Source organism: Crocodylus siamensis, chromosome 4, assembly GCF_052110815.1.
Source record: "Crocodylus siamensis isolate JL-2025a chromosome 4, ASM5211081v1, whole genome shotgun sequence".
NCBI lineage: Eukaryota > Metazoa > Chordata > Crocodylia > Crocodylidae > Crocodylus > Crocodylus siamensis.
Genome location: NC_143398.1, coordinates 82,257,695 through 82,282,622, shown reverse-complemented (window position 1 = coordinate 82,282,622; position 24,928 = coordinate 82,257,695). Strand labels below are relative to the sequence as shown.

General features: G+C 45.0%; 1 long non-coding RNA gene across 1 annotated transcript; it reads right to left on the bottom strand.

The window, feature by feature from the left end:
* Positions 1-785: 785 nt before the first annotated feature.
* On the bottom strand, positions 786-21,274 carry LOC149865914 (uncharacterized). Its single transcript, XR_016442047.1, has 4 exons — positions 21,251-21,274; positions 17,284-17,389; positions 11,027-11,163; positions 786-828 (listed from the first exon to the last, which is right to left on the bottom strand). It is a non-coding gene; the product is annotated as an uncharacterized LOC149865914 (long non-coding RNA).
* Between the last annotated feature and the right edge of the window lie 3,654 nt (positions 21,275-24,928).

The following is a 24,928-nucleotide window of genomic DNA, read 5'->3' as shown; positions in this document are numbered from 1 at the left end:
TGAATGCATCTGTTTCCAATATTCTTCCACCCACTCCATGGCTTGAATTAGGGGCAGAACTTTTACAGGATTGTTAAATCTTTTTTTTAAGTCATCTAAATCTGTTACTTGTCATTGCTTACTGAAACAAGAGAAGTGCAGAAGACCTGGATTTTAATCTGCTAAGGATCTGACTCATTTCACAACACTGATGAAGGGCATCATATGTGTATAATTTCTTTGTATGGGTATCCTTGAAGACATACCTACACACTCTGCACTAATGACCAATTATAATATGCAATTTCCCCTTTGTGACTTCTTTAAGTCTTAGCTACAACATTTCTATATGCACCAGGTCATAAGGTCATAGGAAAGTAGGGACCTCACAAAGTCATCTAATTCAGCCCCTGATCAAGCCAGTATTGTCCTTGACTAAATCATCCCAGCCAAGTATCTGTCTAAATTGCTCTTGAAAATTTCCAGGGATAAAGATTCCACAGTTTCTCTAGATAGCTTGCTCCAATGTTTAACTACCTTAATAGTCATAAAATTCCTCCTAATCTAAACTCTTGGTTTGAAAGAAACTTTCCTGTTAATATAACTCAGTATGCAGTTGGCTTTTTTGGTTTTTTTGCAACAAGAGCACACTGTTACCTCATATTTAGTTTATGGTCCACTGTAACCCCAGGTCCTTCTTGGCAGTACTGCAAGCCCAGTTAATTACATTACTGAAGGTCAAGGGCTCTTTGATGGGCTCAAAGTCACCCTTTTACTTGTCATCTTCTCTTTCTTTCCCATTGCATCACTGGTGTATCACTGATGTCAAAATCCTATCAACAATGATTTCTGAAATTGGAGAAGCAACAGGGAATGGTAAAGAAGAGCTGTCAAGGTGGAGACAAGAGTGAACAAATTCTCACATTGAAGATATAAATCAGAGGCATGGGTATCTCTTTGTGTAGGTGTATAATTTTTTTTCATTTCCTAGAAAATCTAGAGAATTAAGCAGTTCTTGGAACACACATAGGAAAATAAGACAATAACCTCTCAGGTTCTGAAGTCCCTTGTTGCCTGTTAGTTTAAGTAGCTCTTCTCCCTCAAGATGATTTACCCTTCTGACACATTCATAAAAGAACATGCATACTGCTTTCTCAATCTTCATTTTGCAAGATTAAATAAACCAAATTCTTCATTTCTCTTCTTGTAATATAGCCTATACATTTCTTTGAACACCCCAGTAGTCTCTCTCTTAACATGGTCCAGTTTGAATTCATATTGAATAAGGGTGACCAGAATTTTACACCTTATTTCAGATTAGGTGATATGAGTACCTTGTGCAATGGCATTAATCTTATCTTTACAGGATATACCTCCTTGAATGCATTTGGAGATCACAGTTGCACTATCACTCATAATAATGTATCTGTGAAAAAAGGCAACCATAAAATGTGGATGACCTTTCTTTACATTATATTTATAATATTGCACCTTTTTGAAAACAACTACTGGAAACAACCAATGCTTTCTAAATAAGTGATGTTTTCCTTTTCAAAACCAATTTATTACTTTATACTCACCAAAAAAATTAACATTCTTAAAAAACTGGTTTACAAAAAGTGAATTAGACTCATTGTTCAGCACAGCCAAAAGGTTTTCTATCCTTTCAACATCATATAGACCCTGCAGGAATGCCTTCTTACAGTGTCTCCCTGGAAAGATTAGCCATAATATAAGGGTTCACAGACACATGACGAAAATTGTTAAAGTTATAGGGAGTCTTTTGTGTGAGAAGATACTGAAGAGATTAGGACTCTACGTTAGAGGCAAGATAAGACGAGACATAATAGCTGTATGCAAAACAATGAATGATACAGGTAAATCAAACACTCCTATTTAACTTCTTTAATAATTAGGAACAATGGAGCATTCAATGCAAGTGAAGGACAGTTAATTTAAATTGATCAAAGATAAGATACTTTAAAAATACACAATTAACTTGTTTTAGGGTTGTTGGTTGTAGTCATATTGGTCTAAGGACTTAGATAGACAAGCCTTCAAGCAGAAAGCTTTGCAAGCTTTCGGACACTAGAGCTAGGGGCAGACATTACACATAAACTAGTTAAAGTAATCAGAAACTGGTTTAAACCTGTAACAGAACAGATGTTCAGTGCACATAAACCAGTTAAAAAAATGGCTGAAACCAGTTTGAGATAAACCTGGTTGAATGTAGTATCAGACTTAGCTGAGTTAACTCAAACTGGTTTATGCAACATCTGTCCCAGACCCTTTGCTGGTTTAAGCTAAACCAGACACCCCCAGCATCCCAGCATGCTTCTGGGCTGGGTGGGGATGGCTGGGCTGGACTGGCCCCTCCCCTCCAGCTAGCCATGGATTTCATGAAAGTGACCATGAAACCTTTTTGTTAGTAGTCAGTATATGTACTCTGAGCATGACTACTAAAACAGGCCCTAATAGGAATTCAGATACAACTCTGTCTAGTTTCACATTAAGGATGAGGTGGGAGCTAGAGGCAGAATCTTATTTAACTTTTAACACACAATGCATTTTCTGTTAATTGGACAAAATGAATGGAGAGCAGCAGGGCCATTTCTACTGCATTGGGAACAAGGGTCCATGCTAGACCCTAATGGACCCTAAGCCACATATCCTCTAGCTTGTTTTCCTTTTGGCTCTTCGTATCTCCTGGTGTTGGCTGTCCAGGCACCACCTTGAAAAGGAGTGCTGGAGATGGGGCTGGATATTGCCTAACTTGTAGCTTGACAGTCAAAGCACCATGCTAGGAAGTTGGAGTGATACAAAATCAAACCACCTCTAAGTGAGGTGGGCCTGGGTCCTGAATCTCTTGCTTCCTTCCCTAACTGCTTGGGCTAAAACAGGGGTGTCCAACTTGGCAGTCTGTGGGCTGAATAGGATCTGTGAGGAGTAAATGTGCAGCACCCGGGGCTAACATCCTGCCTCTTTTCCCCTGTCACCCTGGCTGCTGCTGCAGTTGAATTCTCTAGGTTCTCCCTCTCAAACCCTGACTTTTGCTAATTGCTCCTGCCCCAGGGGGCAGGGAGGCACAGCCCATAGTGCTGAAGGAACTGACAACACAGTGCAGCAGAGGACTCCACAGCTGGGGAGATGAAGTGGGGATACTACACACAAGCATAGTGCAGTGGAGGGGAGGGACTCTGCCTGCCTGCATGCGAATGAGGCAGGGAAAGGGTTCTACTCAAATATGCAGTACAGAATGCAATACATAATGGTGGTGGAGCCAGGGACCTGTGGCTTGTACACAGTGAGGCCCCCAGAGTGTGCGTGGACCATGCTGGTGTTGCTTCCCACCACTTTGAAGTTGGACAGCCCTGGGCTAAAATATGGCCCCACTTTTCCATGTTTGCCAGGCCACAATTTAATTTATATAAGTACAATTTTATTTATACACATACAATTTGCTTAGGAGTTTAGTCAATGATGCACTGTAGGATAGGAGTATTGGCAAGATGGGAGTCCAGGAAGAGTGGTTGTTTCTAAGTGAAACAATCCTTCGGGCACAGGGGGAGATGATCTCAGTGCAAGGGAAAGGAGGGAAAGGGGCCAAAAAACTTCCTTGGCTAAACAGAGAAATCCAGGGGAGACTAAGGGCCAAAAAGAGGCATACAGGTGGTTGAAGCAGAGGGAAGCTACCAAGGAGGAGTACACCTGTTTGGCCCACACTTGCAGGGAAGCAGTTAGAAAAGCCAAAGCAACTATGGAGCTGAGGTTGGCAACACAAATTAAAGACAACAAAAAGTGTTTTTTTAGGTATGTAGGGAGCAAAAGGAAGGCTCAGGGCAGCATAGGATCCCTACTGAACAAGCAGGAGCAATTAATGACAGAGAGGGGGGACAAGGCTGAGCTCCTCAATGAGTTTTTTGCCTCCTTGTTCTTGAATGAGTTCTTAGATGGGCAGAGGGAAACCAGCCCACCAACTGTTGACACTGACTTGGTGCAGAGTCACATGGGCTGGATGTGTTCAAGTTAGCAGGCCCAGATGAACTGCATCCGAGAGTACTGAAGGAATTGGCCGGTGTCATAGAAGAACCACTGACATAGCTGTTTGAGTGCCTATGGCACTTGGATCAGGTCCCAGAGGACTAGAAAAGGGACAGCGTGTTCTCTATTTTCAAGAAAGGGAGGAAGGATGATCCAAGTAATTATAGGCCAGTCAATCTCACATCCATCCTTGGAAAAGTCTTTGAAAAGATTATTAAGATATTTGTGTGAGTCCAGTGGGAAAAATAATGCAGCAGGGCAACCAGCATGGATTCGTTGGAGGTAGATCAATCCGGTTTTGTTTTATGACCAGGTCACAAAACACTTAGACGCAGGAGTAGAGGTGGATGTTGTTTTCTTGGATTTTATGCAGGCCTTCAATACGTTATCTAATCCCATTCTCATAAATAAATTGAGAGGCTGTGATTTAGATGTTTACACAGTCCAGTGGATGGCAAATTGGCTTGGGGGTCACACCCAGAGAGTGGTAGTGGATGGGTTGGTATCAGCCTGGAAGGACGTGGGTAGTGGGGTCCCACAGGGCTCAGTCCTTGGACCTATATTCTTCAATGTCTTTATCAGTGACTTGGATGTGGGTGTGAAGTGTACTCTGTCCAAGTCTGTGGAAGATACTAAATTGTGGGGTGAAGTGAACACTCCGGAGGGTAGGAAATGATTGCAGGTAGACCCGGACAGGTTAGAAAAGTGGGCAGAACACAATAAGATGCAGTACAATGAGGACAAGTGCAGAGTGCTGCACCTAGGACATAAAAATATCCAGCATACCTACTGGCTGGGAAATGATCCTCTCAGCAGCACAGAAGTGGAAAGGATCTTGGAGTCATAGTGTACTCCAAGATGAACATGAGACATCAGTGTGATGAAATCATCAGCAAAGCTAAGTATCAAGGAGGTGATACTTCCCCTCTGTGCAGGACTGGTCAGACCACAGCTGGAGTATTGCATCCAGTTTGGGGTGCCATACTTCAAGAAGGTTGTTGATAGGCTTGAGAGGGTCCAGAGGAAGGCCAGTCATATGGTTAGGGGCTTACAGGACAAGCCCTATGAGGGGACCTGGACCTCTTCAGCCTCCACAAGAGAAGACTGAGAGGTGATCTTCATTAGGGGGGTGCAGCAAGGAATCGGAGATGCTGTGTTCACCAGGGAGCCTCTTGGGGTAAAAAAGAACAATGGTCACAAACTGACAGACAGCAGATTTAGGCTAGACAATGGGAAGGACTTCTTCACAGTAAGGATGGCCAAAATTTGGAATAGGCTTCGAAGGGATGTGGTGCTGTCCCCTACCTTGGAGGGGGTTTTAAGAGAAGGCTGGATAGGCATCTGGCTGGGGTCATCGGACCCCAGCACTTTCCTGCCCAGGCACGGGGTTGGACTTGATGGTCTGTTGAGGTCCCTTCTGACCCTAGCATCCAAGAATCTATGAATTTATAAAAATACAGAGCTGCATATTTGATTGATCAGATCTCAGTCTATTATGAGTCCTCAGTCACTGCATGTACATTTACACAACCACATTTCATAGAATCATAGAAGTAGGGTCGGAAGGGTCCTTGTAGATCTTCAAGTCCGACCCCCCGCCTGGGCAGGAGAAAAGACTGGACTCAAATGAGTCCAGCCAGGTAGTCATCAAGCCTCTTCTTAAAGATCCCCAGGGTAGGAGCCAGAACCACTTCCTTAGGAAGTTGGTTCCAGCTCCTAGCCGCCCTAACTGTGAAGTAGTTCTTGCTGATGTCTAATCTAAACCTACTCTCTAATAATCTGTGTCCATTGTTCCTTGTCATGCCAGGGGGCGCTAGGGGAAATAGTGTCTCCCCTAAACCCTTCTGATCCCCCCTAGTGAGTTTATAGACAGTCACCAGGTCCCCCTTCAGCCTTCTCTTGTGAAGGCTGAACAGGTTCAGGTCCCGCAGTCTTTCAATGTAGGGTCTGCCCTGTTGTCCCCGGATCATGCGGGTGGCCCTCCTCTGGACCCTTTCAATGTTGTCCACATCCCTCCTGAAATGGGGTGCACAGAAGCAGTACTCCAGCTGTGGCCTGACCAGCATCTCACAGAGGGGGAGGATCACCTCCCTGGCTCTACCTGAGATGCACCTGTGGATGCACGACAAGGTCCGGTTAGCCCTGTCAACTGTGACCTCGCATTGTCAGCCCATGGTCATCTTGGAGTCAGTAATGACTCCAAGATCCCTTTCTGCCTCCATGCTCTCAAGAAGGGAGTTTCCCATTCTGTAAGTGTGCTGCTGGTTTCTACTGCCTAAGTGCAGCATCCTGCACTTGTCAGTATTGAAACGCATCCTGTTTATGTCAGCCCACTCCTGTAACCTATCCAGATCTTGCTGCAATCTCTCTCTCCCTACTAGCGTGCTCACCTCACCCCAAATTTTGATATCATCAGCAAATATAAACAGGTTGCATTTCACCCCATCGTCCAAATTGCTGATAAAGAAATTGAACAGCACAGGCCCAAGGACCAAGCCCTAGGGGACTCCACTGCCCACTTCCCCCCAGGTTGAATATGACCCATCCACCACCACCCTCTGAGTATGACCCTTGAGCCAATCTGCAATCCATCTGACTGTGTAGGCACCAATGCCACAGTCGCCTAGTTTTTTAATGAGGATGGGGAGGGAGACGGTGTCAAAGGCCTTGCTGAAGTCTAGAAAGACTACATCCACAGCCACACCTGCATCCATTGCCTTTGTGACCTGATCATAAATGGCAATCAGGTTGGTCTGACATGACCTGTCCCTAATGAAACCATGTTGGTTGCCCTTGAGCATCATTCCTGAAGCCAGCCCATCACAGATGTGCTCCTTGAGGATCTTCTCAAAGAGTTTCCCAGGGATAGAGGTAAGACTGACGGGCCTATAGTTGCCCAGGTCCTCTCTCTTCCTTTTTTGAAGATGGGGACCATGTTAGCTATCTTCCAGTCATCTGGCACCTGGCCCGAGCACCACGAGTGCCAAGGGCCCTGCAATAACCCCAGCTAGCTCCCTCAACCCCCTGGGGTGGAGAGCATCTGGATCCACTGACTTGAACACGTCCAGCCCCTCCAGAAGCTCTCTAACCTGGTCCTCCCCAACCTGAGGTCTGGAGGCGTTCCCCTCAAGTCCATCTGGCATCACAACGGGGAAGTCCCAGTCCCGCTTTCTCCTCTGGCGCAACCACCAGATTGCCCAGCGTACTTTGCAGAGGCCCCACATTACCCTGTGCCTTCTTCATCCTCCCTATATATTTGAAAAAGGACTTTTATTATCCTTGATCTTGGACGCAAATCCTAGCTCTATGTCCGCCTTAGCTTTCCTGACAGCCCCTCTACAGGCCCGAGCAGAGGAGGTATACTCCTCTTTGGAGATAGCACCCCCCCTTCCACTGGGTGTACGCTGCCTTTTTGGTAAGCAGGCATTCCCAGATGCCCCTGGTAAGCCAGGGGGGCTTTTGGGCACTCTTGCCCTGTGTGAGTTCGTACCGAATTGTATAAAGACTGAATTAAGCACAGGCTCAGACCTGGATGTTCAATTAAAAACTTTTATTGTTTCACAAAGTCATGAACTAAGGAGGTCTGTTGGTTCACAAGGTTCCCAAATCAAGCCCTTGCTTTCTAACCCGGAGGCTAGGTGCAGCTGCCTGATTCAGTAGTCTCAGAACTGGTCAACAGCTCATTTAAAAGGAGTCCCTTATCTTTTTTTAGACAAAAGATACAAAACTGTCCCTGCTCTGACAGTGAGGCATCTAACATAACTTTACTATTACTTATATATGATAACACATATACATATGTATTTCTAATTCTTACTTCTATTGGTTATTAGTTAACTTATCTATATTATAATATCAGGTGATACACTCTGTATTATAATTTTTACACTGCTTATGTCAATTCTTAATGACCTTTATGTTTCTTATGTTAATTCTTAATAATCTAAATATATTATTCATCTATATGTTTTGCTGTCTTTAGCAGGGTTAAAAGGTCAAGGCTTACATAATATGCAGTTATTTTTCATCATTGCTGTTTAGCCATGTGGTTTCCTGTTTTAACAATATAAGCTGCTTGCTTGCAATTTTTATCATTGTCAGCATTTTCATCTAAGGGTCAGAAGGTGATTACCAGAATGTCAATCGCTGACTCCTCAACCTCCTTGAAGCATTGTGGGAGTTTTAGTGCATTGTTCTTAATGCTAGGCCATGCTTAGTATAAGCACTCTCTCACATGCCCCCCTTGCTTCTTGTTGGGATGGACTCCCCTTGGGCCCTGAGTATTGTTTCCTTAAGGAACAAACACTCAACCTGGACACTGAGTTCCCCTGCCCTCAAGGACCCCAGCGCCTCACCCACTAGTCTCCTCAACTTCTTGAAGTTGTTCCTCCTAACATCTAGGGCTACCGTCTTGCTGCAGGCCCTTGACACCCTGTGCTGGATGGTGAATTCCAGCAAGCAATGATCGCTATTGCCCAGGTGGTCAAGAACCTGGAGGCCCCTAACCAGGTCCAACAGGGCTGTGGCCACGACCAGGTCCAACAGGGTGTTTCCTCTGGTGGGACCATGCACCTCCTGGATTAGGTGGAGGTCCTGTATCTCAGCCAGGAACCTCTTGGAACGATCTGTCCTGGCTGACTGTTCCTCCCAGCAGATGTCCGGGTAATTAAAATCACCCATGACAACTATATCCCTTGCCTTAAGTGCCACTGCAAGCTGGCCTGAAAATTCCTGGTCCAGCTCCTCCCCTTCATTGGGGGTTCTGTAGTAGACTCCCACTGTCAAATCACTCTCCCCACGGTCTCCCTGAATCTTAACCCAGAGCACTTCAGCCTGCCTTTCCTCTGGCAGAGGATGTGTAGTGCTCCTTGACATAGAGTGCCACACCCCCACATTTCCTTCCTTCTCTATCCTGCCTGTAAAGCCTATAGCCCCTAATGCTAACTGCCTAGCCATGGGACGAATCCCACCATGTTTCTGTTAGCCCTATGACATCTGGGTTTGAACTAGCTATTCTGAGGGAGCAATATCACAAGCTGTGTCTAAATGCCAAAAATAACAGTTACTCAGCAGGATAAATATAATTTAGGCACATTGCATGAAATAGGATACTGTCCCAGGTGTTTAACTGTTCGGAATGGAGCAGTTCCAGGCATGCCCAGAAAACAGAGTCGCAAGTGCTTAAGAAACTCTCAGCTCAAAAAAGGGATGCACCTACAAGTTAAGGCAGCTGCTAAGTGGATTGTTCAGATTACAATTTTTAAAACCTAGGCATCTAATATCTGCATTAGTCCTCTTTTAGGTACCTAAGTGTTTATATGAATCTGGCCCTTAGACCCTAAAGATTTGCTAAAGTGAAAGAGGAAAATATGAAAAGGAAGGAAAAAAAAAAATTCCACAGTAGTTCACTACTGGGTTTTTGTACCTTCCTCTAAAACATCTGGGCTAGGGACAGACATTCAAAAATCTTGAGCCTGAATTGATGCAATCTTTGCAGGTTAGTCTAACCTGGCTAAGCTAAATCAGTTTGTAACTGTACAGACACCCCCTCTGGACTGAAGAAATGCCAGTGCATGCCTGCAGTGGCTCAGGCTAGAAGCTGGGGGGCACTAGAGCAGCCCTCCCTTCCCTTCTACAGTACTGAGCTGAGGGAGGATGTGGCCAGGCCCCAGCAGGATGCTCTGATTAGGGAGGGGTTCCACTCTCCTCCTTCCCCCCTGTCCCAGCAACCCAGCAGAGAGTTGATAACATAGTGTTTATCATCCCTAGCTCAGTCTTTATCAGCCCATTAAGAAAACAACAGCCTCTCTGCATTAGTTCAAGCTCTTCTTAAACAGCTTTATCAAGGAAGGAATGGAGGGACATTACCAGTTACCTGTTGATTCACTTCATGATGACATAAGCTGACCCAGTCCTATTTGCCTTTTTCCCATCTTTCACAGAACAGACCGTAGCCAGCATGTGGTTTGCTAGCTAATGCTGGGAGGTATCTGTGTAAGGCAGAGAGGGGTAAGGGATGCAGTGAACAGGAGGAAGCCAGGCAGACCCCACTGTACATGCAGTCTCTGCTGGAGCTGCAGCCAGGAAGCAGAGGGGAGGGGTCATCCCAGCTCTCTGGAGCAGAGATCCCCACCCAGCCCAGAGAGCATGCCAGGATGCTGGGGGACTCTTATTTAACTTAAACCAGGAAGGGGTCTGCATAAACCAGTTTGATCCAAATAAGTTAAGTCTGATACTACATTCAGCCAGGTTTATTTCAAACTGGGTTCACCATTCTTTTGCTGCCTGCAGGACATTGCTGCCCACTTCTCACCAGGATGACACAGATCCATTCACTATGACTCTATGCATCCTATCCTGCAGCCAGTTTCTCACCCACCTGACTGTCTCAGAGTTACACCCACAGTCCTCCAATTTTCTTGTGAGGACATTATGGGATACTAGATCAAAGGCCTTTTGGAAGCCTAGGTACACAATGTCAACCTGCTCTCTCATGTCCAGGTGGTCAGTTGCCTGGTCATAGAAGGAGATGAAGTTGGTAAGGCAAGACCTGCCTGTGATGAAGTCATGCTGGCTGTCACTCAGAATCTTACCTTCTGCAAGCTTATAGATAGACTCCTTGATGAACTTTTCTGGGATTTTCCCTAGGATGGAAGTTAAGCTGATTGGCCTATAGTTACCCAGGTCAACTGCATTACAAAAGCTGCATTACTGCATTTATACTGCATTACAAAAGCTGAAAGCCCTGGGGACGTACTTATCAAGTGAATTTACCCTTTTTAAATCCATTGTCTAATTCTTACTTCATAAAGGGAAGGAGGCTAGTCTGTTTCCTCCTTTTAACTGTTATTTTAACATGGCAGATGACTTAATAGACTTAATATATTGAATGAAAAGTACTGCTGTTTCTCTAGTCTCTCTCTCTCTCTCTCACACACACACACACACACACACACACACACACACACACACAAAGAAAAACAGGAAAATTGTGTCATTTTCTTACCATGCAAGTGGCAGTTTTTCCATGTCCAGTATGCTAGTTGAGCAAGCTAGTTGCCAATCATATGTGGAACTGGATTGAGGCATAATTCACACTTGCAGTTGTAAGATGCTGTATTCAGTTTTGGATTATTTCCAATACTGTGTGGAAAGAAATATCAGACTTCCTGAAATATCTTTGTACTTCCCAAATATCTATTCAGAAGGAGATCAAAGCCCTCTGAATATAGTTGCATGACATTATTAATTAAAACAGAGAATAGGCAAAATTATATCTTTTTAAATGTTATTATGCAAGATAAATGTCAAATATTACTTTGAGATTCACTGTTTCACAAAGCTTAACTGCTTGCTGGTCTCTTTTAGTCTATCTTGGCTGGAAACTCTGATTTTTAAAGGATCACGCTTCAAACAAACCAAGAGATCCTCCCCCACTTAATTACTCTTTCTGGGAAGGAAAGTGTCAGTTGGCTTTCTACTTCCAGTTCACTTCCAGTTTTCTTTGAGTATGATCAATCCTTGGTAAAGTAAACACACTACTTCCATCATTCTGCTCTAGCCTACTTGCCTGTTTGACTTTCCCCTTTTCTTTTCTGTAAAAACATAAGCTAAAAGCATCCACTGAGAGTTACCCCAGTACACACTTGACTGCTTCTCAGCCTTTCTGGCTCAGATCTGAGCCAACTCACATAACCACTAGAGAATAGCTCCTTGCAAAACTGAGGAAGGTTCACCATTCTTTTGCTGCCATTAAATATCTATAAAACTCAGTGGCTAAGCATGTCCCTCATCTCCCTCAAGTGCCTAGATGCTGATCACATGAAGAATTGCTGCAATACAAAAAGAAAATCCCCATGAATTGCACACTATTAGTTATGACCAGGGATCCTGGTTTTTCCTGATACAAAAATTGCAAATTCTCTGATGAAACCATCCAAATCTGTGATTAAAATGAAAGCCCCACAATGCCCCACAGTCCCCCTGGTCCTGCTGGTGCCCCTCACTCCCCACCCACAGCTTCCTGGCCCTGCCAGTGCCCCTCACTCCCAAGCCACAGCCCTCCCAGCCCTGCTGGTGCTCCTCACTCTTCACCCACAGTTCCCCCAGGCCCTGCCAACCGCCCCCCCACCCCGAGGAGACCTGTGGCAGGGCACTTTATGCCTGCCACTTTAAGGGCCTGGAGCTGGCAGCTGCCAGGTGGCTGATGAGGGCTGCCCATAGAAACAGGGCAGTTCGCTACTGGAGGTCAGGCAATAGTATCACTTGGCTGAAGGTATCATCTGGAGGTAAGGGAGGGGCTGTAGGGACTGGTTGGAGGCTCCTGGTCCTGGGCATGAGCTAAAACTGCACCCTGCTGAGAGTGGGTGGCCTAGTGGGGCTCCCAGTGGTGTGGGAGCCCCCAGGAAATGCTAAGCCAGTTACTACCCTGGTGAAAGGGTCTGGAAGGTAGACCCCCAGAGACAGAGAGTGGGGGCCACAGACTTGCACCTGTCTGGACATCCCCTGACTGGTCAATTCTGGGGCAGGACCAGAAGGGTCAAAAGGCCAGGGGCCCACCATGAGGAATGCCCAAGAGCTGAGGGCCTGGGATTCTGACTAGCCTGGAGGTAGGCCAGGGCTAGTAGCCAAAGGTCCCAGGGGGACCACACCTGAAGGGGAAGCAGTTCAGGGAGCTATGCTGCCTAATATGAAGGTGGATGAGACCACCAGAGGAGAAGAATCCAGGTGGGGTTCAATTAGAAGGATTATGGGGCCCAGCATGGGGCTGGCCCTACCATCAGGGACCAAAGCTGTTCTGGCATGGCCCCATTAAAGTTAAGGGGGCAGGGAGAGGGTTAATTCCCCCCCACTCACTGGGGGACTGCAGCTTGGGTGGAGTAGCCCCATTCCTCCCTATCCACACTGCCACAGGGTGGGAAGAGCCACTTTGTGTGGGGTTGCCCAGCCCCAGAGGGGGATTCTTCCCCATGTTCCTCCCTACCCACAGGGCAGGGAGTGCAGTTCTGTTCAGTGCTGGAGGAGGACTCTTCCCCCTTCTCTTCCTCCTTCCCCTCTCACTGCTGCAGGGTGTAGAGGGGGGCTCTGTGAAGTGCTGCACAGCCCAGCCCAGCCTGTGCATGGGGAGGAGCTGTCACTGCGCCACAGCCACTGGGGATGGCACCAATCCTGTGGCGTGGGCTGGCCCCTCTCAGCCCCAGCTGAGGCAGGTGCACAGAGAGGCCAGGTCAGGCTGCAGGGGTGCAGGTGGAACTCAGTGATGGCAAGGCTGATCTCTGTCAGTGAGTACAGTCTGGCCCATTGCTCATGGGCAGAGGCTGGCCAGGAAGAAGCTTGGAGGCACTTGGAGGCTCAGAGCCCAGCAGCCACCTGCTGCAGTGGCTCACTGCAGACCCATGAGCTCCCATGGTGCCTCCAAACTGGCCCAGGTAGCCTGCTGCCCAGCCAACTGCTGACTGTGCAAGCTGGGCCAGGCTGGACTCACTGATGAGTCAGTCTCACCATCACTGAATCACAGCCACTAGGGATGGCCCTGCCCCCATGGCCTTACCCAGCCCTGCTGTGTGGCTGCCTCAGCTAGGACTGAAAGTGGCTGGCCTGGACCATGGGGGCAGGGCCATCCCAGTGGCTGCAGCTCAGTGATGGCTATGTCCCATGCCCAGGCTAGGCTATGCTGGCCAGTGCTGCACAGAGCCCCCTACCCCTCCGCCCTGTGGCAGCTCAGAGTAGGAGGGAGAGGAAGAGGGGAAGAGTCTCACTCCAGCACCAAATGAAGCCCCCTTCCCACCCTGTGGCGAGGAGGAGGGGAAAGAGTCTCCCTCCAAGAGCAGGCAACCCTGCTTGTGGTAGGGGGCAGTCGGGGAAAGGGGGAGGAGGAAGGGGTGGGGGAAGTCCCCCTCCAGCACCAAACAGAGTCTCCCTCCCCGCCCCTCAGGGGTGGAGGAGGAGGGGAAGCATTCCTTGCTGAGACTGGGCAGCCCTGCACAGAACCCCCTCCCCACCCTGAAGTGGTGGGGGGGCCACAGAGGAGGGGGGGGGAAGAGCCCCCCTGAAGAATTGCCCAGAGCCTGCCTCCCTGCCCTGCAGCGATGAGGACTAGGGAAGACAGGGAAGAGTCTCCCTCTGGGGCTGGGCAGTGCTGTGTGCCCAGATTTCTTCCAGCTGTTGGGGAGCTGCTGGGGCAGGCAGAGCACTCCCCTCTGCCCCTCCTCCCCTGCAACAGTGGTCTGACCATGCTCCTTCTTTCCCCCACCCTCTGAACCCTGCAGGCCAAGGTGTGGGTTTAAACCCCTTCTCAGTCTTATTTGGGCCTGCTGGGACCTGACCATTACCCAGCCCCCTAGCTCAGGTTCCCTGTGGAAGGGAAGGGAGGGCTGCTCTGACACCCCTGGGCTTCTGGCCTGAGCCAGTGCAGGCATGTGCATACATTTCTGGAATGAAAAGGGAATCTCTATCCATTTGCATACTGGTTCAGTCTCTGCAGGTTAGACTAATCTGCAAAGATTGAATCAATTCAGGTTTGAAGTTTTTGAATGTCTGTCCCTAGCCCATTTAACCTGTCTGCATTTTACCAGCTACATCCTATTACCAGTTCAACATTTCTACTTTCTCCTCCCTCCAGCTACCTGTCTCACACCTATTGTCTTCCATTTCTCCTGAATCTCACTGCTACACTTCTTATTTTCTTCACCGACCTGTATTTTGCATTTTGGCTTCTATTCTACCCAAGAGAGCACACAAGCACCAAGGCTAGGGAAAAATGTTCAAAAAGCCTGAGCCTGAATTGATTCAATCTTTCCAGACTAGTCTAACGTGGCTGGGGTGAACTGATTTGTGACCACACAGACATACCCTCTGGACTGAAGAATGCCAGCACATGCCTGCAGTGGCTTAGACTAGAAGCCAGGGTACGCTAGAGCAGCCCTCCCTTCCCTTCCATAGTGCTGTGCTAAGTGGGGGCATGGCCAGGCCCTGGCAGGTTGCTCTGATTGCAGGGGGGGGGGGTTGCCCACCCTCCCTTCACTGCTCCTGACCAGCAAGGGAGCCATCAAGGAGTAGATAACAGAGCACTGAGTTAAACAGCAGAGTTGCATAGTGAGTGGCTCATTAGTTCTAGCTCTTCTTAAACCACTTTCCCCAAGGAAGTAATGAGGGACATTACCTGTTACATTTTGATTGGCTCCACCCATGGTTGCAAAGCATCTGGGATACTGGAGGACTGTGGCTTAACTTAAACCAGGAAGGGGTCTGGGACAGATGTTGCATAAACTGGTATGAAACAAATCTATTAAACCTGCTTGAATGTAGGTTCAGACTTATCTCAAACCAATTTCAGCCATTTTCAAACTGGTTTATGTGGATTAAATATCTGTTCTGTTACTGGTTTAAACCAGTTTCTGGTCACTTACACTGGTTAATGTATGTCTGTGCCTAGCCCAACAGACTCTCCCTATGCCTGAAGAAGGGTGATTGTGCCCCATAGCTTGCAAAGAACAATTTTTTCCAACTATTTAGTTGGTCTAATATAAGGTATCACATTTACCCAAAAAACCTTGTCTGCCTATGTCCTTAGACCAACACTACTACAACCAACAACCCTAGATGCTGACAATCTGCTTTACTAATAATTGTTCTGTTAGCTTAAGGAGTAGGGCTGAGCTATGTATGATTGACCTTTACTGCAAGACAACTATAATGCTGATATATCCTAATCTTGAGTGCTTTTCTTTTCAAAAAGTATACCCTTTAACACAGGTTTTCAACCATAATATGTAAATATTATTTTGTAGAAAAATTATATATTGTGAGAGGAAACTAAAAGAGCTTGGCTCATTTGGCTTGGCAAAATCAAGGTTGGATATATATGGCCCTGGACTGCTTCAAAGAAATGCAGCTGTCTCTATGCAGCACTGACTGGATAAATTAATCAACACTGCCAAGTGATGGGGTTAATTAGTTCCCCCCCCCAACCTTGCCCCCTAGTTAAATTACCTACCCATGACATTGCATAAACACAGTTATACTGCTTTAAGTTTAGGAGGCAGCCTATTTAGTGCACCTCAGCATGCTTGAGAACACTGTTGCCAGGCAGAGTAAGTTTGACATGTATGCATATTTTAAGTACACCAGGAGGTAAGCACTAGGGAAGGAAAAGAGCTATTTAAGCTAAAGTACAATGTTGGCCAAAAACAAATGGTTATAAACTGGCCAGGAATGAATCTAGGCTGCAAATTAGAAAAAAGGCTTTGAGGTATCAAAAGAATGAACTAGAGTGAGGGCAATAAACTTACTTGGCTTCAGGATAGACAGATACATTTATGAAAAGGATTATATGATGTCCCTGCCTGTGATAATAACAAGGGGCTAAGCTTGACGACTAGGCCATCCTTCCTCAGTTCCATTTCCTATAATCCTACTGCACATTGAGTTTATTAGATGAAATGGCAAATGCTGATACTAGGGTTTGATAGGTATTGTAACTAATGTAATCCTGCCTCTTCTCTAAAATTTTCCTTTTGATTAAATGAAATGTATAAAATAAATTGTATTGTGCTCTACAATTTTTCATTGTTTGGAATGTAGATGTTTATCTTTACATTCCCACTCCCTGTCTCCTACAAAGGGAGAATATTTGTATCTGATCCAGATTGCAAGTCTCTCTTCCTTCTTTTTTTTCCCCCTATTGATTCTATTTCAGCATGAAACTCTAGGGCATAGGGCTGTAATTACTGTGAATACAATGACACGGTTTAAAGTAAATAGGGAAATCTAAGCACTGCATTTGGGAACAGATATATTTTCCTATACATTTATCAACCTTTACATTAATAGGATCAAAATATGAATATAGCAAGGAATTTCTAATGCACAATACAGGTGCTAAACTATATAGTTTAGTTGTGCTGGAAACAGAATTATTGAAGTAAAATAACAGATTGGGGGGAAGCTTTTTTTTAAAGCTGTAATTAATGGATTAAGTTATACATGTCTGATCTTATGACAAGCAAACAACCAGATTTTTAGACATAATAAGCACTGGTTGTCTTTTATAGTATACATGGCACTGTATTGTATTTCTTTAAGATGATATACCAACTGGTGTCTGCCTGCCTCGGATACCTATTAACTTGGCAGTTGATTTTGGGAGGTATTGAGTATTTATATATAGCATTTTTTTTCTCCCACAATGAAGGGAGTACATGAGAATAAGAAAAAAAGTGAAAATTCAAAATTGAAAAAAACAGAGAAAGATGAGTTACTTACATCAGTTAGGTATGCTGCATATGCTTCAAACATGCGAGTCTGGACTCTTCTGAACACCATTGTCCACTGAAAAGATGAATTGCACCTTGTTTCTGCTCCAGCTTCCCTACGAGGACAGAAAGAGTAGGTGGGCCAAGACCTTATCTCGATTCACTAACGTTTCAAGTATGTTAACTGAAAACTCTAAAAGCAAGTATGGATTCACACCATCTCCTGAAAATGTCAGCAGACCTACCCTATCCAAGTCCGGTGCATAATACTTTACAAATGTGAACAAATTATTCCATATAGAAACTTTTCATATTAGAACCCTTTGGAAACAGGCCCTAGGTGCTGCTTGAGTTTTGCTAGCATAAACTTCTACAGACATTGCAGGACACGTATCCACCAAATGGAAGAACACCAAGTTGCAACAAATTACCTATTTATACAGCAGCCACCTAGCATCTTAAACAGCTATTTCATAGACATTAGGGCTGGAACGGACCTTGAGAGATCATTGAGTCCATCCTCCTGCTCAAAGTCAGCAGGGGTCTGCAAGTTGAAAGTCTGCAAGATTTTGTGTCACACAAATAGGATATGTTTAGATTGTGCAGCTTCTCTCTCCCATCCCCATGTGGAGTACGGAAGAACACAGATAAATTGATTCATTGGTATAAATAGAATTCAGGAGATGATTATCACATGAGGTCCCAGTACCTTTTGTCTCTGGGGGAAGAGGTAAATGGGGATTCACTAGACCACAAGCTGAATGTGACCTAACAGTGTGCTCTTGTTGCAAAAAAACAAAAAGGCCAACAGCATAGTAAATTATATTAACAAGACTGTCACTTGCAAATCAAGGGATGTGATTCTTCCACTCTATTCAGAGCTGGTGAGACCTCACCTGGAGTTCTGTTTCCATACTTTGAAAAAGATGTCTTGTGGACAGTGACAAAATGATTAAGGGCTTGAGAAGCAAGAGTTATGAGGAAAGGCTGAAAAAGTAGGGTTATTTAGTGCTAACTAGGGTTAGCACCTCGTGGGAAAGAAGACTGAGGGGGGATTGGATAACAGTCTTCAAATACCTGAAGGTGATTATAGAGAGGCTGGAGATGGGCTTTTCTCAGTGGTGGTAGGGACAAGATTTGGAACAATGGCTTTAAATGGCAACAGAGGAAATTTATGCTGGAGATTAGGAAGAATCTTCTTACTATGAAGATGGTCAGGCATTGGAGCAGCGAATCTAGAGAAGTTGTGGACTCTCTATCCTTGGATGTTTTCGGGAGAAAATTAGACCAATATTTTGCTGGTAAGGTTTTGATATGTATGATCCTGGCTTGAGCAAGAGGCTGGATTAGTTGACCTGGTGACCCTTCCTCCCCGCCCCCAATTCTTTCCTCTCATCCTGCGATAGGGTAATAGCCACCAGAAAGACAATTTTAAGAACATCCTATGCCCTGTAACCTCAAACAACATCTATCAAGGTATTAGACTACCTAATACCTGTTCTCACCAAGGGCAGTGCTTTACAACAGACTCAGATGCAAGTTGTATCTCCTCATTGAGACAGACCATATCATCACTGGGGCACAAGGCAGATTATAACATCTTAGTTACATTCACCTACACCTCTAACGAGTGGTACAGGCCCTCCATTACCAGCTTATAGTGCCCCTCTACTGTTTATATTGGACAGGTGAGGCAACCCCTACCTTAAAGAACAAGGGGATGCTGATCTGATATCAAGTCCAAAAGCACACTCAAGCCTGTGGTAGAATACTTTAACTTTACTTTAGCCATGACACTGCTTATTTCAGAGTAACATTTTTAAACAACAGAATTGAAAAAACTCACACAAACGTGAAATTGTGGAAGAAGAAATCATCCACAGGCTAAGTTGTGTTGAGCATGCTCTAGCAGGGTGTATGGATTCTTCTCCCATTACCTTCATTAGCTCTTTTGACCCTTTTGTTCCTATGACTTTATTACTTGTTTGCCTTTCTTAACATTGCCCCCTCTTATCTCTCCCTTGTTCGGTATTCAAATCATTCTCTCTATTTGATAGACTGCTTCATGTCTGTCCTTTCACAGGATCTGATGAAATGAGCTCAGGTTTATGAAAGCTTGTACACCTCTGATTTAGTTAGTCCCTAAGGTGCATTTCTACCCTGCCTTATGCCTGCCTGACTTCGGACGAACATATGTAAGTAATTCTTTTTGCTCAGCAAGTTCTATAAGTTTGAAGAGGACAGGGTTGAATGCTCATATTAAAGGAGGTTCTGTAACCAGTGGCCAAACGCTGGGATTTTAATACTACAGAATAAAAAAAAAAAAGACTGAAAATGATGGTATTGGATAGCCATATTTGTTATATGCTGACATTACAAGCCTCTCTCAAACTGCAGGAGAATCTGGAACCTTTCAATGGCAGAAGATAGTCAAGAATCTTTTTATGTGGAAGGTCTTTTCCACTCATGAAAATAAGTGTACTGTGTAAACATAATAAGCTCCTAAAATTGTGATGTATAGTCACTTGCCCTGCTATGCATCTAAGCATCATTCAAGCTTCCATAACTATAATCATATAATATGAGTACATGACTCTGGTTCTGTCATAGTTGGCCTGAACATCACGGGAGCCTGATTGGGTAACAGCAGGTGGAGGCTTCTTTAATTCCTCTTTGTGGACATGTGAGGCAAGTCCCTTGACCATAACTATTCTGGCCTATAGGCATCTCTGAGGATAAGGTCTCCTTTGGCAATCATTCTGGGGATTTATGGGGTTTATTGGGAAGCACAAAACAGTCTGACTCCGCTGTAGAAAGAACCCAAAAGGGACTCTCCGTTCATGACCCCTTAGAACCAGAAATGAGGGACCTTGCATTTTTCAAGTGGCAAAGAGATCTATTATGAGATTCCACCTTTGGTAGAATATAGACTTTTACAATAATCAATCGTGATTAGTAAACTATTGTCAGATCAGGAAATCCACTACACTTTTGCTAATTCCTGTCAGTAGCAGAGGCAGTGGCTCTCAAGGTGATATTGTACAGGCACCTGTAAGAAGTTGCAAGGGATGCACTTTGTACTTGCAGTGGTTTCACTTGCTACAAATCAAAGCCTGAGTTAAGTGGGGTGTCAACATGGAGGATGTGCTGGCTGTGAAAGCTTGGAAAAAACAACAGTGCCTCTTTGCACAAAATGCAAGACAGTGGCTGGGGCAAGACTGGGTTGTGGTAACAAGTTCTGTTACAGAGAAAATCAAACTTTACTAATGGTTTGTAACCCATTAGGCATAAGAAAGAATGGATCTTGCAGTACCCAATACCAGACCCATGCCATAAGATAATAAGTCATGATAAAAGTCCTCGATCTTCTGTCATACCTGAGCCAAAAAAATAAGTGATGGTTATAATTATTGGCAGAGACCTCACACACTCATTACATGTATATAACGAGACTCAGAGTGCAAGCCAAAAAGCCAAATAGCCTGGGGAGAAGCCTACAAATGCATATGCATCTCAACTTAGCTAAATGTCACTAAAGGAAACAAAAGAACAAAAATATCCATGTCAAAGCAAAGCCTGGAGGAGAGGAGACAAGCCAAGGTGCACTGAAAACATGACTAAATATACCCTGATGAACACATTCCCCCTTTGATTAAGATGTATTTCCCAAAGCAACCATTCAATATCTGTCTAAAGATTTACCAATCTCTAAATGTTTATTATGTTAAATCAGTCTTCCCGATTGCATCTTACCTACCTCACACCTAGTGGCCTCTGATCCTTACTGCCTGGCATTTGCATTCATTAATTAAGGCATATTTCTCAAAATAGGCAGTCAATCACTAAATGTTTATTATGCTAAACCAGTGTATTTTCCTGAAACTCACTCCTAATGTATCTAATAGCATCTGATCCTTATTACCTCTATTTACATTTTAGCAGACCTGCTTTGGTCTAATCAAAGGTATCCCACTTACCCAAAAGAACTTGTAACATCTTCCTTTAATCAAGGCATCTCTCTCAAAACAATCATGCAGTGTCTATCAAATATGTCCATAAGCCATTTGATGCAGCTCCATTGTTATCAACTTCCTAATGGTACTTCATTCAATCAATACCCATTCTATTTGATTCCAAACTGATCACAAGCTTGCAATCTTCACAAACACACAAACAAGATACAATTGTAATATGTTAATCCTGTCCTTGCCTGCTTTGTTTGGACTTTGATTAACCAAATACCAAGAAGGAATGCTTTGAAGCTATACAATTAAAACCTTATAAAAAGCAAGCCAAAACTGCCAGCAAGATATGCAGCCCAGACGATCAAGAAGCAGTCCTGCAGCCAGCACACAAGTGAAAGCTGTACAAAAAAACTGTTTTCTGCCTGCTTGGGAAAAGTCTCGTGAAGCTAAGATAATACAAGGACTGTAATAGCTCATTTATTGAATATTAAGAAAGAGTTTTTTTCTGTCATTTAGTTTTATAGCTTGTTCATAGTTATTAAAGCAAGCTTTTCTACTATTAACCAACCAGGTATTGTGTTAATTCTTAAAGCACTGAGTTTAGAAATTTGGTTTGTAAGTGCAACACATGAATTGTGAGCTGCAGCCACAAATTAATCTTTGAGCCTGAAGATATGGACATCCAGACTCAGAAGAGAGAAGAAAGTGTTCCAAGAAAGTGACCACTTCAGTACTGGAACTAGAAGGCCTGTCTCTGTAATGCTTCTTGTCAGCACTGAAGACATCAGTGCTGACTTGTATTGTACTGGTCTTGGGAAAAAGACAACCTAAATTTTCACACTGGATGATGAGCAGCACTTTTCCCATTAGTAAACCTCCAAGAAAAGTAAAGAAATGTGAGAAGCAGCAGCCCCAGAGCCTGAGCACAAACCTGACTTTCAACTGCTAAAGCTTAATCAAAGGTTTCTAAAAAGTTAGATCATACTTTTTTCAAGCTTTCCTAAGTGCCCTCTTTCTGACATGTTACTCATTCTTTAGCTGCCAGATCAAACTGGTCAGTGTGTCAAACTTCTTTCCCTAAAGGCAGTCTGTTCTTCAGTCTAAACCATATAAGCTATTTGGACGCAAACAATGCTTTAGAGAACCAAGTATTCCATGAGCTGCAGAGCTTCTTAGATGTGGGCACATGCCAAAGCTCAGTCCTGGAAAGTGATTTTTTAGGCTGCATTATATAAATAGTTCTAGTTATTTTTAGCAAAAATATTTTATCTTTAGACTTCCTTATAATATCTGAATCAGTGTGCCTCCAGGAGACCCACATCTCCAGGACAAGTCTGTGCTGGCAAGGTCCCTATTCTGCCAACTGCATGAAAAATATATTTTTCACATGGATCACCTTGATAACAGGATCGCCTTGATCATATTTTTCAAAGAACTTTCCGATTGATGAGAGCCCAGGGATATATACAACATTTTATTCCTGATCCAGAACAGGTGATCTTAGAGAGAACTTTTATCAGATTATGACTGGTCAGATAAGTCTATGGATCTCTCTTCACATTACAGCAACTCCTGATTTTATTGTGCGCAGAGCCACTAGGACCTTCGAGGGATGGCTAAGCTGCAGGTAACACCATGCTTTTGAAACAGCATGTATTGTTATTGAAGAGTTTAGAATGAGAGAAACTGGGCCTCTAACATCATCTGAAAGACCCAAATTATTCTTTCTGTCACAGGGTACCATCTCCAGGGATGGCTGTAAAGTTCCAGATGCCAAAAAAAGTACTTTTATCCTGCTCTATGAGCAGTCCACCCTTCTTTCCTGCCATGTCTTGGTGTTATTATCATTAAAATGTGGGAGGCTCCCCGGTCTTAAATGAATGACCACCAGCTGCCTGTGGTCCAAGTCTTATGGATTAATTGTATGGCTCCTTTCTGCCCCTACACCATGCCCCAAGCCTCGCAGATGCCATCCTCATTGCTGTTCTCTTTATACCCTTCTCCCTTCTCTGGGTCTTCAAACCCATCAGTCTCTCACTCCTCCCCTCTTTGTGTCCTCAGACTTCTCAATATCTGACTCAGCCCTTCCCTGGGCTGCCAGACCACTTGGTCTCCCATGTGATCCCTTCACCTCAGTCTCTCATTCAGCCCCTGTCTTGGGCTATCAGACCCCTCTGGTATTACACCAGTCTCTCCCTCAGCCCCTCATACTCCTTGGTCTACCACTCAGCCCCTCTCTCAGTTGCCAGACCCCTTGGTCTCTCAATCGATCCCTTCTCTGGGCTTTCATATCCCTGGTCTCACTTCCTTCTGGCTGCTCTCTGGCCTCTGGACCCCTCTGATCCCATTCTCCCAGCTACTCTCAGGACCTCCAAACCCTCCTGGGCTCCCCGCTGATACCACATGCCCTTCCTGGGCTTTGGGACGCCTACCTCATTTCTTGACCATCTTTGGCTACAGACCTCTGGGTGCCCCGGCCCCATCTCAATCTCACCTCCAGGCCCCCTTGACCCTGGCACTCTCTCTCAGACCTCTTTTCCTCAAATCCATCTCCTCAGATATCATTGCTCTAGCCATCTTCATCCTGAGCCACCTGCCCCTTGCCCCCCTTTCTCTCTGGCTGTGGCCACACATGGACTTTCACACTATCCATTCCAAGGCCCTGGCTCCACCTCAGGCTAGTTGAGCTCTCCAGGCTGCCCCAGTTCTGGTCATCTCTGTAGTGGTCCCTCCTGGACATTTTGATCCCTCTTAGGCCCTGGCCCCACATGGGCCATTTAAGAGCCCTCTCTTGTCTATGAGTCCACCCTCTTGGGGCCCTCCATAGGTCTTTCATACTTAACCCTCTCTTCGGTGGTCTGGATCCCTCATGAAGTCCCCATGCACTCATCCTCACTCTCTCTGGTCTCACCTGTACCCCTCAATAGACTCCCATGCACTCAGCTTCTCTCTCTGGGCTCACCTGGACCCTTCAATAGGCCCTCATACACTCAGTACCATATGCTCAGGGCTCCAGACCCCACAAAGAGTCCACAAGAACCTCCTCCAGCCCCATAGTTTCTTCCTAAATCTCCAGACTGGTTCAGATGTTGCCGTTCTTGCTGACCTTCAGAAGCTGCAGCCATCCTGCTGAATCAATATTCTCTTGGCAGCCTCCAGGATCCTATTGGCAGCTCTGTTCAGAGCCTGTCCAAGCCCAGCCCCCTCCTGGGTCAGATGACTTCACCCTCTGGCCTAGCTTCACCTGCAGGCTTGCTGAATCAGATGACTCCATAATTAGCCCTGGCCCCACCTACAGACTGCTTTGCAGACTGCCTAATTTCTTATGTAGTAGTCACCTTAAGCATCCTGCCACACTTTTACCCATCTGTTTTTCTCACATTAAAATGTATTGTTGATTTTCAGTAATGGGTCCTACAATATATGGCATCAATGTGTTAGATAGGATGGCTACCAGGTAAAAGAACATTTAAATCAATGTTGTATGGAACATTTTACAATCAAAACAGTAGCAAAGCTGGGGGTGGCACACTTACACCAGCAAAAAAAAAAATTTAAAATGGACCAGCTCTGATTCCATCAGCAGCTAACATCTGTTGGGAGAACTCTCTGGACACAGAGCATTGTGGGTTGTATATTCATTTTGATAATATTTGTTTTGCTCCAGGGAAGTTAGTCTTCCATTATCAA